The sequence below is a fragment of the Pinus tabuliformis genome, chromosome 7, assembly GCF_031772625.1.
Source record: "Pinus tabuliformis cultivar Carrire ecotype Pingquan chromosome 7, CPIR1, whole genome shotgun sequence".
Classification (NCBI taxonomy): domain Eukaryota; kingdom Viridiplantae; phylum Streptophyta; class Pinopsida; order Pinales; family Pinaceae; genus Pinus; species Pinus tabuliformis.
The window spans coordinates 585,628,691-585,644,980 of NC_142293.1; positions in this window are offsets into that span (position 1 = coordinate 585,628,691).

Genomic DNA, 16,290 nt, shown 5'->3' on the forward strand with positions numbered 1-16,290 from the left:
GTGTTAGTTTTTCTTATCTATTTTTGCAGTTGGAAAACAACCCTCCATCCTTTTCCATTATAGTCAGTTTTTGGCCGACTTCATCCATGACCAATTTTTCAATTTCAAAGTAGAAGGTGTATTTAAGTATCAGTGAATCCTATTCTATCTTATGTTATTTTACCAGTTAGAAAATTTTAGCTTCCCTTTACACATGACAGATAACGAAGTTAAACCCTAGTTAATCATTTAATAGACTTCTCTATTTAGAAATAACTTAGAGGAATATTCCTATATTGATTATGTTGATAAGTTTTTGTATACCTCACTATGTTTGCTGAGCAGTGGTGTGATCCCAAGGATTTCACTAGAAATAAAGAAATTTTTCCATTTATCAGATCAAGCTAAAGTTGGAGACTGGTATTTATACTAGAACTACAATGAGATTAGATTTTGTGGATCAGAATTTCCTCTTTACAGATTGCTAGTTTTTCTAGTTGTCAGGATCTTCGCATTATAATACATAAGGGAAATGCTTAATATGGATGAGTTGAATTTTGTCTCCTACAAGGAGAAATTATAGTTCAAGATGAAAGCTCACATAGGCCTCTTTACCAACCAGAGATTGCAAGAACCCATGTGGGAAAACCAAATTCCATACACGACAGACAGAAGGACATACGGAATGATAGAATCAACCACGACTCGAAGCCCAACGAGGCCATGTCTCTAACAATTCCAATTCCCATCCCCCTAAAACATAGACCCATGCATCTCATAGGTCAAAGGTTGAATAGAATGCTTCATACAAACAGAAGGTAGCTAACTTAAGACAAGAAACATAATAGTGAGTGCTACAAAGACATGAAGAAGACAACGATCACCATCTTCCCAGAACCACCCACTCAAACTAAATCCATAGGAACATAAGGTCGCAGACTAACTTACCCAACAAGCCAGATGGAATTCTCACTTTTCCAACTATCCTTATACCACTGCCACCCTCAAGCTTGATCATTAAACTCTGCATGCGCACCGCCACCTCTCCAAGTGCTGCATGAGTTAGGGTCCTATAATTTATAGGATCAATTGATGATTATATATTGATTTTCATGTCATGAGATGTTGTAAATAATGATTTCATTCTGCAAATTATTTTCAAAAGTTCAAAAGAATAAAAAGAACAGTAAAAATATATGATAAAGAAAAATAGAAAAATAAAAAAAGAGAAAAGAAGAAATAAGGAATATATACAAAAATGATATATGTGTGAAAAAAAAGGACAAAATAAACGAAAAAAAAATAGAAAATTAAAAAATAAGCCCCAAATAGTGAGCTAGCTAAAATGCCTCTTTAATTCCAAAAAATGTAAAATTTTATAACATTTAAAACCTTAGTATATATGCTTTATTTGTTTTTTTATGTGTATTAGATAAAACATAATATGACAAAATTCATTTTGACATTTTTCAAATAAATGTCATGAAAATATTAACGGAGGTGATTTACTCTGTCAAGATCTACGATGGCAGGGTATTTTCGCCCAATCCTCCTTAATAGACACCCTGTATAAAATTGTTGAAAGCGAGTCAGAATTTGATCTCTATGAGCTCCATAACTTGAAAAAACAAAAATACTTGGATAAAAGTGATGAATTAAGTGTATGGGAATCCTTTCTCCCACAGTTTTTTTCCCCCAGACTTACTTCTCTCCCAAGTTCTTTGTTTGGTGCCACCTTAGATATTTTCTGATTCAAAGGATAATCATTTTCTCTATTTCCCTTGAAAGCATCTATGAGGCCCTGCAAGTTAACTATGAGACCTCTCACCATCCTTTCTCTGTTGATATTTTAATGTTATTATATAAAAATAAACATTCCCTCAGAGATACTATATTTTCGAGTTTTTTCTTCGAGAAAACACTGAATTACCCAGGACCAATCCTCTATACCCAATTTCAATGTTTCCTAAAATTTCCAAATAGGTAATCTCCATGATAACCCCACTGCTTGGGTAACGTAATGACCTATGGGTAGATGAGATAGTGTTAGGCTCTCATCTATTTTTGCATTTGGTAAACAATCCTCCATCCTTTTCAATTATAGTCAGTTTTTCGCTGACTCCATTCATGAACAGTTTGTCAATTTCAAAGTAGAAGGCTTCTTTAAGTATCAGTCAATCCTAGTCTACCTTATGTTATTTTACCAGTTATAAAAATTTAAGTTCCCTTTATAGAATATAGATAACAAAAGTAACCCCTAGTTAGTCATTCATTAGACTTCTCTAGTTAGAAATAAATCATAGGAATATTCCTATACTAATTATGTTGATAAGTTTTTTTATACCTCACTATGTTTCCTTAGCAATGGTGTGATCCCAAGGTTTGATCAGAAATAAAGAAATTTTTTCATGTATTAGATCAAGCTAAAGTGGGAGATTGGTATTTATACTAGAACTGCACTGAGATCAGAGTTTATGGATCAGAATTGCCTCCTTACAGATTGCTAGTTTTTGTACTTGTTAGGATCTTTGCATTATAATACACAAGGAAAATGCTTGATATGGATGAGCTGCAATTTTCCTCCTACAAGAAGAAAGCACAGTTCAAGCTAAAATCTCACATAGGGCCCTACATCATCAAAACCAGAGCTACAATAAAGGAAGTAGATGTTATCTTAAGTTAGATGAAATTCAAACTAAGTTTCTCTTGGTCCTCTAACCCCCTGGGCATGATTTCAAAACTCATATTAGAACAGAAGAGTACCTCTTATGCACACACACCAAAGCCTGAAATTGGACAAAATGCAAACCATGAGGAATGGACAGAGGGTACTCTATAGGAAGCTAAATAAAAAATAGTCAATCATTCATCTATGCAAACACCTCTTCCCAAAGAAAAGGAGGGAAAAAGGGAAGGGGAATCCATTCCCCCTACTGATTCTAGAAATCCATATGCGAAATTTATTGTTTTTAAAAGAGAGAATAAGGACCCAAATACTACTTATAAATTAGATTGTACGATTAATCCTCTGTTTAGGCCTCAAATAATTACTATTCAAGATGAAACTAGAGAGGAAAGGGACACATAGCATCCATCGAAAATGATTTTACTAGGGACCCCTGTCACTCCTTGTACTCAAGTAAAAGAAATAATATAATCACCTACTGTAGAAGCAACAGTTGAGTCTCTAGCATCATCCAACTCATATACTTCAACTCAGTAGAGTATCTTCTCAAGAAACTAAGAGATAAAATTAAATAATTAAGCTTTTAAGGCTTCCACCTACTCTAAATTTTGGAAGCAGCCCACTAAAAAACGACACATATTATTTTCTACATTTGATTAAGAGAAAGGACAGTTCTAGATGGCCTTCATGGAACCTCTAGTGCTAACGACTATTAAACAAAGAATGAAATATGTCAAGGACAACCCGAAGCACCTCCAGCAAAAAGGTGTTTATATGATCAATTGTTCTTGTGGGGAAGACTTTATTGGGGAAACATGCAAGTCGGTTAAGATCTGGCTCAAAGAGCATGGTGCAGATATCTGTCCTGAGAGAACTTGTTCTTAAGTTTTAGCTGAGCATGCAAGCAAGACAAACAGCCATATCTGCCTTAAAGGCACAAAGGTCATTGCCAATGAAAAAAATCATTTTAAGCATAAAGTGCGGGAGTCACTTGAAATCATCAAGCACCCACACAACATCAATAGGGATGGAGGCTTGGAAGTTAGTAGAAATTTGATTTCCCTTCTCACTTGCATTGAATAGAAGGCTCTCCCTTTCAAATCACCCTTACCATTCTTCATCATTCCCACCCTCTAGCCCCTTCCCCTCACAATTATCCCCTTATCACATTCCCCTCTCCTCTTAAATTTCCCTATCACCCTCTCATGCTCCTCATCCTAGGAATTTTAACCCTCCCTCCCCCTTTTTGAACCCCTCCCTACTTTGACCATATCCTAGGTTAAACTAGCTCTTCCCCTCTCCTAACCATAAAAATAATATTAAGCATTATGAAGAAATAATATGTTTATAATATAATAGCATGACTTTATATTAAGTATAATTAAGATTCAATTTAGAATGCATTAGCAATAAGCTAATAACATAGGCATACAAATCAAAAATCAAATTATTAGTATAATAATATATTAACACTTCTCTCCTACAAACAAAAACTATTAAAATTGTAATTTAATTAAAATTAAATTAAATTAAAAATACAATAATAAAAAATCAAAAACTTATTACAATAATTTGACTTGATATTAAGTATAATTAAGATTCAATTTAGAATACCTTAGCAATAAGCTAATAACATAGACTTAAATAAATCAAAAATCAAAATATTAGTAAAGTAATATATTAACACTTCTCCTATAAACAAAAACAATTGAAATTTAGTTAAAATAAAAATAAAATTAAAAATATAATTTATTAAAGAATCTAAACTTATTACAATAAGCTAAAAAAACATAAAGTTGGAGTGTAATTAATAACATCATGAGTTATATTATTAAGTGTCGTGCCTTCAGTTCACAAACAATGTCTTAATTGTTCTAAGTTATTTAACCACAAAATATCAGAGATTACAATTGGATTTGGAAGCTATCAGAATATGTATATCTATCAGGTTTTACTAGTTGTTGATTAATTTGTTCACATGTTGTAGGTGAGCGAATCTGGAATGATATTTATGGAGTCAAACTAGAGTTCAAGCTCCCAATGTGGCACTGCTTTACCTCACCACAATAATTCAATCGAGAAACTATAATTAATTGAAAAATTTCCAATTGGAATTGTGAATCAAATTGTGTGAAGTTGAAGGCACAAAAGGCACTTCCTTATTGCACCAAAGAAGCATAATCCCTCAATTTGAAAAATAAATTGATGAAATAACACAGATCAAACATGGACTTGCCATGTTCAATCAATTTGTTTTGGAAAGTTTGATAAAAATTGATTACATGAGTTGTAAAACCTAGAAGGAAGAAATAGAAAGAATCATCAACACATAGGGGGAGCGTGCTACAAACTATTTAAGATCGAGTTTTGTAAGATTAAGGGGAGGATTTACACTATCGTAATTATTTTGTAGCTCGGAGGGGGATAGGAATCCAAGAAGAGAGACAAAAATTATTTTTTCATACATAGATTTTTTGTAAAGGTGGATTTTAAACTCATTCGTACTATTGTGGTGAGAAAGGAGTCCTTTTGGCAAGAAAGAATTGAGTCTTATGGAGGCATAAAATTTGCACTCTTGTAGTTATCTATTTTTTCTTGTAAGCTTGGTGGTACCTTTCTATTATTTTTTGAAATAAGGAAGGTTACATCCATATGTCTGAGACTTAGGTGGCCTCAACCAACCCAGAGGGAAACCAGATCTGTTGGCCACCTAACTGAAAAATATGTCGTCCAAAAGGAAAAAATGATAAGTCTAACCAGACACACTATGTAAACTTGAGAGTATTTGTGCTTCCTATTTTCTAAATAACTAAAAACATAACTGCTAATGAGCCTGAAAATTTGGGACTGTATCATGCAAAATTAAAAGCAAGGTTACAATGTCGCTACTCATCATAAGTTGAATCCACCAGAGTAGGATCCTTCATAGTGGAACCTGACAGCTCCTTGTGGGGTATGCAAGGGATATGCTACTCAATTCAGCTAAGCCAACCACTCCGATATTGTACTTGAAACTGAATTTTTTGAAATTATTTAGTGTAATCTAAGTGACCCTGAGGAACCTTCTCTAAAGATTATGCCAAAAAGCTCTTCATCCTCCATAAAAGATGGATTTTCTTCTTGTATTAAGATGATTTGACATGAGTGTGTCCTAGGTTCAGGGTCATAGTTTTCCAGTCATCCATATCAAGTTCAAAATCCTCCTCGGTCTATTGAATCTCAACCTCCCAATCTGTAATAAGTTGCTAGACCAAGTTGGAGTTGCTATTATGGTATGCTTGAGTCAATTCTTGAATTATATGAGAGGCTATATTGCATCCATGATCTTCCCCAACATCCCCACTAGAAGAGCTGGGTTGGCTATTCAGTGACGAAGAGGCCTTCCTTTTCTTTCCCTAACCTTGGCCCCCAGAGTCATTATTTCCTGTACCGACTGCTTAGGCCATGCTTTTCTTACTTCCTGACAAAGGCTTCTCTACCTCCAACTCTAGGTACCTACCAGAAAAGTGTCATTACTTAGGTGCCTGGTGCTGTTAAGGATTATGCCAATTTTGCAGACCTATTAAATTAAATTCAAACGAAACCATCCAAGTAAGGAAACCACTCCAAATTTTACTATTAACCCACTGCCAACACAGGATAATGGTGCCACTTTTATCACTCATATCCCTTTCCCCATTGTAGGGCCTCAACAGTGTGGCCATACTATCTAAATTCAGGACCTCTAAATTATCCATGCATGTCCTATAGTTTATCAAATGCACCATTCGACCATTGTACAAAGAATTAAATAGAAAATTGATCCAACAACTACACTCAACCAACATCCCACCAAAACCCTTTCGACGAAACTCCATACAAAGAACCCAGAACACAAAAATCAAACCCCCTTTCCCAGAGCCGACCTATGTTTGTAGGTATTAATCCATTATTAACTCCTAAACTAGGATTGACCCTTAGCGAAACAAGAGTTTCCAATCGATAGACTCTATCCAAAAACACCATACTAACCCTTAAATAGTCCACTAGGGCTCTTTTAACTTTGCCCCTATGACAACAAATGACATAGTTGGTGTTACATAAAACCAAGGCTTGACTTCGAGCTCACCCAAAGCCTACATACCCTAGAACTAAACCAAATTATCAATATACCCAAACCCTTTCTGGCTCATTCTTACCCAAGTAGTGGGGACCTCCATATCCAAAACCCTTTACCAATCAGACATTGCAAAAACCCAAGCGGGACAACCAAATTCCATTCATGATAGACACCAGGACATACTGAATGATGGAATCAACCACAACCAGAAGCCAAGAGAGGCCATGCCTCTAACAATTCCAATTCCCCCCCACCAAAACACAGACCCATGCATCTCATAGGTCGAAGGTTGAATAGAAGGATCCAAACAAACAGAAGGTGCTAAATTAAGGCTAGAAACATACCAATGAGTGTTGACAAGACTTAGACAAGACAACAAACACCAGCTGCCTAGAACCACCAACTCAAACTAAATCCAAAGGAATGTAAGGTTGTCGACTAAAATACCCAACAAGCCAGGGGAAATTCTCACTTTTCCAACTGTCTTTATACATGTGCCACCCTTAAGTTGGGTCATTAAACTCTGCATGCACACTGCCACCTCTCTAATTGCTACATGTTTTAGGGTCCTATAATTTACATGATTAATTGATGATTATCTATTGATTTTCATGTCATGAGATGTTGTAAACAATTATTTCATTTTTCAAATTATTTTCAAAAGTTCAAAAGAATAAAAAGAGAAGTAAAAAATATATGATAAAGAAAAATAGAAAACAAATAGAGAGAAAAGAAGAAATAGGGGATATATAAAAAATGATATATATGTGAAAAAATAAAAAAAACAAAAGAAATGAAAAATTATAAAAATAAAAAATAAGCCCTAATAAGTGAGCTAGCTAAAATGCCTCCTTAATTCCAAAAAAATATAAATTTTTATAAGGTTGTAGGAAATAATACTAAGAGGGGGGGGGTGGGGGGGTGGCGGCGGGCGGTCAATCAGTATTACCAAATCACTAACTCTTTCATTTCCATACTTAGATTCATATACGCTACTTCAGTTAAAGGAACCCACGTGTACACGCAACCGTGTTTAATGCAACTAATGTATATCCAATAAACTTATGATTTAGTTAATCCATTATATGTTGATCATTAATCAGTGCATCAAAACTTCATTAACCATATGAACATTAAACAAGTGTAGTAAAATAGAACAGATCATCACACATGAAAAGCACACATGAACACCATGATATAAGGTGGAAACCCAATGCAGGAAAAAAACCACCTGCTGCTGTTTTCTTTAAGATAAGAAAAACCTGTTTACAATCTTGTGCTGGTGCAGACTCATACCAGTACATAGGCACCCACCTGCAGAAGGCTACAACCTTTTCTCATTCTCCAACTACTAATGGAAGGGATCTTCAATGCCCTAGCTCTTGTACTAGCCGATCCATTTACTAGTATGTAGGTGCCAGCCTACAGAAGGCTACTACCTTCTCTTTTCTTCCGGGACCACGTTTCATAAATTTTCATATTGGATCCATAAATACAAAACAATCACCACTACAACACAATCATAAACTACACCTGCATCATCAATCTTTGAAACACCCAGTACTAAATCACTGAAACCCTGTCATCAAAACACAGTAACTAGAACACAGAGCAGAACACAGAACTCTACAAAAAAAACCAGACCCAATTGCAACTTCAAATATCATACTTCATACTATATACACGACTCTGATGAGTCGAACCTACATGTATGCATGCTTTTACCAAAGTGAACACGCATACACATATGCAGATATTAACTCAGAACTTTGCAGCTATACTAGACATCGGTCATACCTAGATCATAGCATTTATACAATAAAACATGCAACAATAATTCAGATCTATTCCATCCATGACCAAACCACATAATGATAATACATTCCAAGCCTTAAGATCCTGATCCATCATCCATCATCCACCGCATAGGTGCTTCCTTGGTTCAGATCAAGCAAAGCATCACAAACCCATAACTAGCATACTAGATCTCACACTTCATCAGATATTCAATCCTTGCACACTTCACCACTTGGCCTAATGATCTTCTCCTTATATAGGTTTAGGCTTCTCTCAATACCATGGTCCAAAACCATGTAGAACCAATACCTTGGACTCAATACCTCAAGTCAACACTTCGGACCAAATACCATGGACCAATACCAAAATACCATGGACCAAATACCATGGACCAAAACTTAGTTTTCCAACATGTATGCGCCTTTCTTTCTGTGAACCTGCATGTGCATATATATGTGCCTTTTGTTCTTCTAACCTACGTGCATACGCACTTTCATCAAGGTTAACCTACGTATACCTCTTTCTGATCATTAATTCTTTGCTCTTGACCTGTTGCACTATGATCTGTCATTTGAGTGAGTTGTCATCAAGGACAACACCTGTATCATACCTCTGAGTGAGTTGCCATCAAGGGAAACACTCATATCATACTTGTATCATAATGCCAACAATCTCCCCCTTTGGACATGATGGCAACAACCACACCAAGTCACTCTCCCTGTTGGACATCAAGGGCAAAGGGTGGACCAAGATATTCTCTTCCTTGATATACATTCTGTTGTCCATACTCCCCCTGAGTACCTACTAAAATCTCTGATTGAGCTCCCCTTTTGTACATGCCAATATGTACCAATCCGTCCATGCTCCCCCTAAGCACATGCAAGGTCTGCAAAAGCATACCATGACTCTATAAATACATTGCCAATGACCCTCCTAAAGACTCATACATACATCAAAAATAAGAAACATTACATCATCCATCCCATGCATAGTGGGGTTACAAATCAAGGACCATCAATCTAATCATAATCATTAGCAACTATCATACACCATATATGATTTGCACCATAATCATCAGCACCCAGCCCTGTAACCTGCAATACCATTCTTTTGACCAACCAGCAAGATGTATCGTTTAGCCTCATAAGTATCATCACCAAAGATTTCTAACCATAATGCCAACAATGTATTATTTGAAGTATATGCTCCCCCTGAACCATTGTCATGCAATCATCAAACAGTGACTGAACCATATCAGACTTCTGAACTGTTGCTTTTCTTCAGAACATCATATACGTGATTGTGCAGCATCTAACTCACGTATATACGTGAATTTTCTTCATGAAACCTGCATATGAGATTTAGAACATGGATGTTCCACACTTTTTGCTTCCTCTGAGTTTGTGATGTCTGTATATTCTACTATGCCACATCTTTCTGGTTGTACTTCCTTTTTCTTCCATATCTTCAATTGTGATGATGTTTTCTCCTTTTGATATGGTGTCCAAAATCCTCTCTTGCATTCCTTTGCTATATGTCCAAGCTTGTTATATGCATAACATCTTACATGTCTCATAATTCTCCTATAGCAGTCAATGGCTTTGTGACCAAACATATTGCAAGCAAAACAATATCCCTTGAAGTACCAGGAACGTGATGATCTTTCTGTGTGACGGTCTTGAACCATTATGCTTCTGCATCTGGCTACAACATTTCCAAGATGATGATATACATAACATTCAACATTATTCATCGGAGGAAATAATTGTCTATCACTTCCACAGTTAGGAGCAAAATATTTTCTTTGAGGAATTTCTTTCCTTGGCTGTTCCTTGTTGAACATTTCAGATTTCTCATTAGAGTTCCTTGCCTCACCTTGTGAGCTAGATTCACCTTCAACAGATTCATAAAAAACAAGACCAGTTTTGATAGCAGGTGACCTTTGACTACTAAGAATATCATCCAAAATCTTAGTACTGTCTTGAAATCGTAATAGTTTATCCTTTTCCTCTAATTCACCTTTCAATATATTTACCTCAACCTAATGTTGTTCTTCCTTTTCTAGACATTGCTTCCTCAAAATTTCTTTAGACTTTCTTCCTTCTTCCAATTGTTTCCCTAGTTTGAGAATCTCTTTTTCTTGTTCTTCATTCAGCTCCTACAGCATTTGATGAACTCTGAAGACACATTCCAGCTGAGCTTTTAAACTGATTATTTCTTTTTTTAGGGCACTCTCCCTTTTGCTAAATAGATCTTGTTGATCTATGATTTTATCTGATGCTTCATTTGCTTGTTCATCTTCAATTTGAGGTGATTCAGAATCTGAATACTTACTTCCACATAATGGCAAGCTATCCATGTTCCTTTGAGTTGTCTTCTTCTTCTGACGTGCTTTCTTTCCCATTGTTCTATGGATCTCCTTCAAGCGATCAAGCTTCTACCAAAGAACCTGCTATGATTCCAATTGTAGGAAATAATACTGGGGGGGGGGGGGTGAATCAGTATTAGCAAATCACTATCTTTTTTATTTCCATACCTAGATTCATATACGCTACTTCATTTAAGGGAACCCGCGTGTACACACAAATGTGTTTAATGCAACTAGCATATATCCAGTAAACTTATGATTTAGTTAATCTATTATATGTTGATCTTTAATTAGTGCATCAAAACCTCATTAACCATATGAACAATAAATAGGTGCAGTAAAAATGAACAGATCATCACACATGAAAAGCACACATGAACACCATGATATAAGGTGGAAACCCAATGCGGGACAAAAACCACCTACTGTTGTTTCCTTTAAGATAAGAAAAACCTATTTACAATCTTGTATTGGCGCAAACTCATAACAGTACACAGGCACCCACCTGTAGAAGGCTACAACCTTTTCTCTTTCTCAAACTACTACTAGAAGGGAGTTGCAACCCCCTAGCTCTTGTACTAGCTAATCCATTTACTAGTACGTAGGTGCCGGCCTACAGAAGGCTACTACCTTCTCTTTTCTTCCAGGGACCACGTTTCATAAATTTTCATACTGGATCCATAAATACAAAACAATCACCACTGCAATACAATCATCAACTACACCTACATCATCAATCTCTGAATCACCCAATACTAAATCACTGAAACCCTGTCATCAAAACACAGTAACCAGAACACAGAGCAGAACATAGAACTCTGCAACAACAACCAGACCCAACTGCAACTTCAAATATCATACTTCATACTGTATATGCAACTCTGATGAGCCAAACCTACGTGTATATGTGCTTTTACCAAAGCGAACATGCGTACACATCTGCAAATATTAACTCAAAACTTTGCAGCTATACCAGACATCAGTGATATCCATATCATAACATTTATACAATAAAACATGCGTAAATAATTCAGATCTAGTCTATCCATGATCAAACCACATAATGATAATACATTCCAAGTCTTATGATCCCGATCAATCATCCATCATCAACTGCATAGGTGCTTCCTTGGTTCAGATCAAGAAAAGCATCACAAACCCATAACCAACATACTAGATCTCACACTTCATCAGATATTCAATCCTTGCACACTTCACCACTTGGCCTAATGATCTTCTCCTTATATAGGTTTAGGCTTCTCTCAATACCATGGTCCAAAACCATGGAGAGCCAATACCTTGGACTCAATACCTGGGGTCAACACTTTGGACCAAATACCATGGACCAATACCCAAATACGATGGACCAAAACTTAGTTTTCCAACATGTACGTGCCTTTCTCCCTGTGAACCTGTGTGTGCACGTATACGCACCTTTTGTTCTTCTAACCCACGTGCATACACACTTTCATCAAGGTTAACCTGCGTATACCTCTTTCTGATCATTAATTCTTTGCTCATGACCTGCTACACTATGATCTATCATCTGAGTGAGTTGCCATCAAGGACAACACCTGTATCATACTTGTATCATAATGCCAAAAAGGTTTAAAACCTTATATATATGATTTATTCATTTTTTTTTATGTGTATTTGATCAAACATAATATGAAAAAATTCATCTTGTAATTTTGAAAATAAAAGTTGTGCAAATATTAATGGAGGCAATTTACTCCACCAGACCTATAGTAGCAGGGTATTTTCGTCGACCCTCACACTCTTGATAGTTAACACGAGGGGAATGTGGTTGAAAATTTGTTTCCACCCAAACCCCCTGGGTTAACGTGGCAACACTCGGGGCATTTTGGGGCCCCCTCCCTATAATACTTACTACCTACACCCCCCGAAATACCACCTCTGATCTCTTTCCAATGGCTCATTCATCTGTCATTCACCTCCCACCATGTGTCTCTCCCTTCACCACTTATATCTCACCACATAAAAATTTTCCCCTGCCACTCCGCTTCAACCATCTGTCTCACCATGTCACACCCCGTCTACATCATTTCTCGTTCAACATTCAAAACTTCCACCAATTGCTAATTGAAGGTTGTGTTATTAAACTCTCGCGCCCTACCCGTTTTACCAATAAATCCTATCCGCTCTATAGTTGTTAATGAATCTGTTATCCAACCAAATCCACTCTTATAAAATATCCTTTATGGGCCATTACTTCATTTCATTTTGCTTGTCATTGATCCCACAGGACGAAGGACGAAACTACTACCAACTACCAACTTTCAACAACTAGTTCCTGGTGTATAGTCAGTAGTTTTTAAGGGTAAATCTATCCTCCAAGATTTCTTCTTTCCAACTTTCGTTTTCTAGTATTGTCCTTCTGTTCCATGTTTTTCATTTTCCAAACATTTCAAACTAAAAATGAAAAGGGAAGATCACAAAGTCAAATCCCCTGATTCCCCCAGTCCCAAATTTTGATAAATCCCCCTTAATAGACACCCTGTATAAAATTGTTGAAACCCAGTCAGAATTTGATCTCTACGAGTTCCATAATTGGGAAAAACAAAAATACTTGGATAAAAGTGATGAATTACGTGTCTGGGAATCGTTTCTCCCACAATTTGTTTTTCCCCCAGACTCACTTCTTTCCTAAGTTCTCCATCTGGTGCAACCTAGATATTTGTCATGTGAAAGGGAAGTCATTTCCCATGGCAATGAAGTCATTTTCTTTATTTCCCTTGAAAGCATATACCAATCCCTTCAACCGGACAATCATACCTCTCACCATCCTTTCTTTGTTGATATTTTAATGAAATTCTATAAAAAAATTAACATTCCCTCAAAGAGCCCAGATTTTTGAGTTTTTTCTTCGAGAAAATGTTGAGTTACCAATGAGAAATCCTCCATACCCAGTTTTAATGTTTCCTGAAATGTCCAAACAACTAATCTCCATGGTAACCCGACTGCCTAGGTACCATAATGACTAGTGGGTAAATGAGATAGTGTTATTTTTTTATTATTATCTATTTTGGCAGTTGGCAAACAACCCTCCATCATTTTCCATTATATTCAGTTTTTGGCCGACTCCATCCATGACCAGTTTAACAATTTCAAAGTGGAAGGTGTATTAGTCAATCCTAGTCTATCTTATGTTATTTTACCAGATAGAAAAATTTAAGTTCCGTTTACAGATGATAGATAACGAAGTTAAACCCTAGTCATTCATTCACTACATTATCTAGTTAGAAATAACTCAGAGGAATATTCCTATATTAATTATGTTGATAAGTTTTTGCATACCTTACTATGTTTGTTGAGCACTGGTGTGATCCTAGGGATTTCACCATAAATAAATAAATTTTTTCATTCATCAGATCAAGCTAAAGTGGGAGACTAGTATTTATACTAGAACTACAATGAGATCAAAGTTTATGGATCAGAATTACCTCCTTACAGATTGCTAGTTTTTGTACATGTTAGGATCTTTGCATCATAATACATAAGGGAAATTCTTAATATGGATGAGTTTCATTTTATCTCCTACAAGAGGAAAGCATAGTTCAAGCTGAAAGCTCACATAGGTCGCTTTACCAACTAGACATTGCAAGAACCCATGTGGGACAGCCAAGTTCCATAGACAAGAGACACAAAGACATATTGAACGATGGAATCCACCACAACTAGAATCCCGGTGGGGCCATGCCTCTGAAAATTCCAATTTCCATTCCCCCAAAAACACAGACCCGTGCATCTCATAGGCCGAAGGTCGAATAGAATGCTCCATATAAATAGAAGGTGCTAACTTGAGACCAGAAACATATAAGTGAATGTTGCAAAGACATGGAGAAGATGACGACCACCAGCTGCCTAGAACCACCCACTCAAACTAAATCCATAGGAACGTAAGGTCGTAGACTAACTTACCCAATAAGCCAGATGGAATTCTCACTTTTTGCACTATCCTTATACTGCTGCCACCCTCAAGTTTGATCATTAAACTCTGCATGCACATCGCCACCTCTCCAAGTGCTGCATGTAATGAGATGTTGTAAATAATGAATTCATTCTGGAAATTATTTTCAAAAGTTCAAAAGAAGAAAAAGAAAAGTAAAAATATATGACAAAGAAAAGTAGAAAAATAAAAAAAGAGAAAAGAATAACTAAGGGATATATAAAAAAAATGATATATATGTGAAAAAACTAAAAACAAAAGAAATGAAAAAATTAGCAAATAAAAAATAAGCCCCAAATAGTGAGCTAACTAAAATGCCTCTTATGAGTCGAACCTACATGTATGCATGCTTTTACCAAAGTGAACACGCATACACATATGCAGATATTAACTCAGAACTTTGCAGCTATACTAGACATCGGTCATACCTAGATCATAGCATTTATACAATAAAACATGCAACAATAATTCAGATCTATTCCATCCATGATCAAACCACATAATGATAATACATTCCAAGCCTTAAGATCCTGATCCATCATCCATCATCCACCGCATAGGTGCTTCCTTGGTTCAGATCAAGCAAAGCATCACAAACCCATAACTAGCATACTAGATCTCACACTTCATCAGATATTCAATCCTTGCACACTTCACCACTTGGCCTAATGATCTTCTCCTTATATAGGTTTAGGCTTCTCTCAATACCATGGTCCAAAACCATGTAGAACCAATACCTTGGACTCAATACCTCAAGTCAACACTTCGGACCAAATACCATGGACCAATACCAAAATACCATGGACCAAATACCATGGACCAAAACTTAGTTTTCCAACATGTATGCGCCTTTCTTTCTGTGAACCTGCGTGTGCATATATATGTGCCTTTTGTTCTTCTAACCTACGTTCATACGCACTTTCATCAAGGTTAACCTACGTATACCTCTTTCTGATCATTAATTCTTTGCTCTTGACCTGTTGCACTATGATCTGTCATTTGAGTGAGTTGTCATCAAGGACAACACCTGTATCATACCTCTGAGTGAGTTGCCATCAAGGGAAACACTCATATCATACTTGTATCATAATGCCAACAATCTCCCCCTTTGGACATGATGGCAACAACCACACCAAGTCACTCTCCCTGTTGGACATCAAGGGCAAAGGGTGGACCAAGATATTCTCTTCCTTGATATACATTCTGTTGTCCATACTCCCCCTGAGTACCTACTAAAATCTCTGATTGAGCTCCCCTTTTGTACATGCCAATATGTACCAATCCGTCCATGCTCCCCCTAAGCACATGCAAGGTCTGCAAAAGCATACCATGACTCTATAAATACATTGCCAATGACCCTCCTAAAGACTCATACATACATCAAAAATAAG